The following is a 5,952-nucleotide window of genomic DNA, read 5'->3' on the forward strand; positions in this document are numbered from 1 at the left end:
TGTGCAAATGAGCATTCTGAACCATAATGAATAATCGATTGTAAAATAAGTGAAGAAATAATATGTAAAAACAATGAATAAGTTATGTGACAATGAAGTCGATGACCAACGTGAAGTTCGACTTTCTAACGTGTGAATAGTTTTAAGCGTTTTAATGGAAAATAGTATGCTCATATTATCATTAAAAATATGTAATAATTTATCTCTAATCTGATTTTGTAACTTTATTGAAGAACAAGCTGAGATACTCGTCGTTTGTCCGGGTTATGAACTTAAAAAAATGTGGAACTGGATGCTATGATAAATAACACAAAAATCCTAACTTTCACACTATTGATTTATAATATAACACAGTATTACAGTATTCCATATTACCTCACCAAAAGTTCTGTGTAAGGCATAAGTCAGTGTGACTTTGTTTCTAGAGGCAGCGGAAAAAGTAGTGGATGTAGGGGTGCTTTTTGTTACCAGCTTTTCACAGTCAGTTCTTAATGTTTTTCCACAGTGTTTCATGTGATTAATTAATTGATGGTCATTGGCCGCAAAAGTGTCTTCGCGCCGATATTGAAACGTCACGGCTCAAAGTAGGAAGTGGGTATATCTCAAGAAACGGCTCTTCATATCAGCCTTATGGTGTCTGTTGTAGTAGAAGCTTCAGCTGGGTTTATGTATTCTTGCAATAGTGGCGGACATTTCTTTTCATTGCATTCCTCCATAGAGAGTGCTATCGCAATTTTTAGATATATAAAAAGTTTGTGTGCCCTCCCCTAGCACTTTGTTTATGTTCTGTTATAGAAACTTAATAATTTTTGTATAAAGACGTGGCGCCATCTATGAATGTAGTTAACGTTAACTTACGTCAAAGATAATAAATGTTCAATAACAGCTATGATAGGGGATGGAGAGGTTTGTTAACCTCCCACTAACATGCCTCTTGTTTCAAATTATCATTCCACAAAGATCGATTGAAATTGGCCAAGCGACCTAGAAGTAGTTAGACAACGAACAAACAGACAAACACACAGATTTTTGTGCTTAATATAATAGAGATGTTGTTATTTTTGTTTCGCAACCAAGTTAGTCGCTATGAGACAAAAAAAGAGCTGAAAATATCAGTAGCTAAAAATTACTGTGAATGATAAATTTGATGACTTCGTGTTTAGACAGATCTCAAAAACATTTTACATTTCTGAAGTTCTTTCAGAATATCCAGCTATAATACTAAAATTATTACAGAACTTTCAGAAAGTAAAAATTTACAGAACTTTTTATTCATTCATGATCTTATCTTTTAATCGATTACAACATTGCAATTATTGAAATTTATAGCTTTGACAAATTACCATTGTCTTACTCCATTTCTTTTTCTTTTTCTGGTCTATTATGGGTCACCTTAATTTTCGTGGTAGAAGATCCCAACATATCCACATATAGACAGTGTAAAATTCAAAATTATTACATCTTTACAAACATCTTTGCAAACACATTTTGATGGGAGGTAGTTCAATTTTAGTATTGAATGGGACAGAATCTAATGGCTAAAGTTAGATGATTTTTAAAAAAATTCACTGATAGATAACAGCCAATTTATAAATAGGAATATTACATTTATCCTAGCAGTGGTGTAATATAAAAGCTGCAGAATATCAACTTAGCACATCGAAAGTCGGTATAAAATCATCCATTTTGTCATTACTGAGTTTGATAAGTTTCCCTCGGAAATAAATATTTCTTAGTAAAGTTATAGTGCTCCATGTCAGACAACGGATGTCTTGGCTCAATTCCTTACATGCTAGTGTCATATTAGAAAGGTTGATGACAATAAGCCTAACAAAAAATCCTAGCTCGGTGATTGTGGTGGCATTTTATTTTACCATCATGAATAATGTATACCCTCGAACACTGCATTCTAAATGAATAGCTTGATTGTACCCTGTTCACCCATGAGATTGGTTTAACCAAAGCAGATCTTCACCGCGTTAGCTTTACAGAGGTCCCTAAAAACCATTGATTTCATTTTTACTAAGATCAGGCAGCTTAAAGCCTCTAAAACATTGACGGCTCCTGAGTGTATAAATTGTAGAAGAATCGATTTTCCTCTAAGTAAGGCTAGAACCCTTGCAGAATGACAATGAAGACTAAAGGCAGAGAAAGTTTAATTAAAATAAATATTATCGCTTCATAAACAAGCCAATTAAAAACTGAAAATAGTCTAATTTTATTTCTTTGAGAGAAAACAAAGCTTGCGTAACAAAAGTTGAAGTTCACGATGACCCTGGTCTTCATTATCTAACTAGTTAGATTTAATTTCCTCCTTCGATACGCAATTAATGAAAAGAGATTCTACGAAACGCAAAGCTACTTTGATTTGCATTAGAGGGATGGTCTATAACTTTACAACATATTAATGATATCGAGGACACTCTTTGCAGTTATTGAAAACTACAATAAATGTTATTTAATTGTTTTGTGTAACTTTTGTTTGTTTAGATCTGTCAATGAACGGTGTACGACAATGAAAGTAGTTATAATGAGAAGAAAAAGGATTTTATTCTTATGGTTTTGCAGGTTTTTTTGTTGTCCTCGTTTGATTTGATTCTAACATTTCTGGACGACTTCTCTTTCTATTCGCGTTAATTTCAACATCGCGATTGCATCAACAATGTTTGCTTTCCATGCAAACATTACACTTTACACTTACAACTTAGGCTATGACAAACACTTTCCTAGTGTAAATTGACTAGTATAGTACTGAAAACATTTCTTCTATAAGTGCATTTGACTCCCGATTTTAGGGTTAAAAAAAGGGGGGCAAATCTATACTCGTGAAACTTCTCTAAGAGCTAGAGCTTTCATGTGTTTGTGTGTGTTCTTAATCCATGGCCTCTTGGACGTTACTGTTGAGAATAGTTAGATAAAAATCATGCTTAATGCAGAAACAACAACTTAGTTTAAAAATTGTTAACAATGCTCCATAGCCAAGAATTATTTGAAGCTTGCACGTTTTAACTTTCTTATTTTAAACATCGTACACAATACTGAAGTGTGATATGTTATAATTTTTCGTGCTTAAAGAAAAGTCTGCAAACAATAAAGTTTAAAGTTTGGTACCTTTCAATGGTTAGTTAAAGTGTATTTTTCATCGATCGTGTAATCGGACAAAACGCATGCAGGTTAACTATACTTAGGTTAACTGATAATTTAGAAAACAATAGTTATTTAGAACCAAAAATAACATTGCAAACTATCATACAAAATTTATCAGATGGAATAACTCGATTCCTATCCAGCAATGTGCACGAATAAGTTTTTTAACCAATGCCCATGGACCTACCGACACAGTGTTGCCGTAAGTACCGAAAAACTAATGATATATATATATGTAGTTCCTAAAATAAACAAATTCTGTTAATACAGAGGCCTTGACTTACCTAAATGGTGCCTTTGGTCATCGAGACGCGTCATTTTCATTGTGGTAAACATATAAAGTCGTCTACTTAGTAGGATTTACTAGCGTTCTAAATGCTTACGTCAATGCTTTAAAATTTATTTTTGTAGCTTATAGAGACGTTAATGATGTAGACATTAGATGAATAAGGGTTGCTATACCATTAATTGATGTGTTTATACGTATGTATGAAGTGGGACATTTCTGAAATCATCATTAAATGTCAGTTCAAACCAAACATAAATCCAGTAAGGAGGCATATATCAAATCACTCATAGTCCTAAGTTATCAGAGTCACTTTTGATTTCTCCACTAGAAGAATACCGATACAGCGATAGCAAGATTTACATTAACGACCCAACTAATCCAAAAGCCAATAAAAAGAGATAGATGGGAGGTAAAGCTCAGGATATTATGCGAGTCACGAAAGATGAAACCTCAAAGCACACAGTACATATCTCAATTCAGTTGAAGTGCTCGCATTTGATCACATTACATTTCTAAGATTTTTGGAGATGTCTACTAAACTAATAGTATGTTTTATCTTTCTAAAGTTTCTTTATTTCAATCAATCACATTGTTCAAATATTCACATTTGTGGAAATGTTGTGTTTTTCAATATTACGAAGTAGAGGTGTATCTGTAGGTTTTGTATTTTTCACCAGAGTGCCTTCTTGAATAAGTTTCTTCGTTTGCTGTTTCAAGCCAGCTGTATTTGTGCTCAAATTATGCTTCCACCAGTCAGATCGATCTGTAAGTCAATTAAGATGTTCAATATAAGGAATAGGACTGCCTACGGATGGAATGACAATGTTTAAGTCTAGTATAAGCACGTTTCAGTGTCCGCTGTGTGAACAGTAACTAAAGGTTAAGTTTGTTTAAAAAATTAAATGTAAGAAAAAATATTATTTATTTGGTGGATATACAATGAGTACCTGATTAAGCATGATTATTGTCGTTATCATCAATGGTATGGCTATGTAGAACATATCCTCACAATCACATAATGGCCCACTGTCAATACTGTTATATTATTAAACTATTCCTACTGGCGGTCTATCAGAGTGACACTTTTGTCATATTGTCAAACATACCCTGCCACCATGTTGTCAAACTGTTATCCTTATCGGGTATCTTTAAACTGTCATCATTATTGTTTTGTAAAACTGTGACTTTAATATATTTTCAAACTGTTATTGACATTTAGAATATAATGCTATCATTATTATCATCATATCCTCAATCTGCCACTGTAGTGTCACTCACTCGAATGTAACCGTTACCGTTAGCCTTTTGCTGTAACGAATGTAACCGTTAAATAATGGTAACGGTTACATTCATTCCAACAAAACAAAAGGATAATGGTAACGGTTACATTCATTCTTGCAAAAGGTTAACGCATTTTTGTGGTACAAATGTAACTGTTACCGTTATCCTTTTGCTGGAACGAATGTAACCGTTACTGCTATATTTTTGCCGGACTGTCATTATTAAATTATTCTTGAAATGTATCAGGAGATTAACCTATTGTCAACATACGGATATTTTATCATTGCACTGGAATAGCAAAAGTGTCACCTTGGTCGGTTTTAACGATTACAATATTTGTAAACTACTTCCAACATTATTAAGTTACTAACAAAACTATGTCATAAAACTGCAGTCACTACTGTTATACTATTTTATTTCGCAAAGCTATCACCTAGTTTCATTCACTGTTAAAATTATATCAAACTCTAATAATTCTATTAAACTGTGTGTCTAATATAACCAGCTGTATCTTTATCAACCTATTAAATGGTAGTTGTTGTCATTCCATTAAACTGTGTGTCTAATATAACCAGCTGTATCTTTATCAACCTATTAAACGGTAGTTGTTGTCATTCCATTAAACTGTGTGTCTAATATAACCAGCTGTATCTTTATCAACCTATTAAACGGTAGTTGTTGTCATTCCATTAAACCGTGTATTTAAAATGTCTAAACAGTGTAATTTTTTGTTTTCCAATTTGAAACTCGCGACATTCGGTTAAGCTGGTCTCTACTGCAGAACAGATTTTTGCGGAAATATTGTGAAACATTAAACTTGACTCTGCCTTCTAATTCTGTCACTGTTATCTTCGTAGATTATCACTTTTAAGGCACACTGGAATATTTCTTCTTATATTTCTTTTTAAAATGGACTTTTTTTTTAATAATACATAAAATTAGGTGTTAAATTGTCTTTCATCATGAAGGTTTACTATATATTTACATTTGAATTTTGATAGACCTGGCTCGTCAGAAAACACCCAGTCAGAAACATTATAGTTTTTGGATGTGTATATATAGTCTGAGCTCTCAGAGATATATTAGAAACAAACATTAACATCTTCTTGTGTATTCATTACATCCACTATCGAATGTGGATGGAGGTTATGTTTTCACCCCCTGTGTTTGTATCTGTCAGCAAGTTTTCTCAATTGTTTGTGTGTTTGAATTTCGCGCAAAGCTACACGAGGGCT

Source organism: Limulus polyphemus, unplaced genomic scaffold, assembly GCF_000517525.1.
Source record: "Limulus polyphemus unplaced genomic scaffold, Limulus_polyphemus-2.1.2 Scaffold265, whole genome shotgun sequence".
Classification (NCBI taxonomy): Eukaryota; Metazoa; Arthropoda; class Merostomata; order Xiphosura; family Limulidae; genus Limulus; species Limulus polyphemus.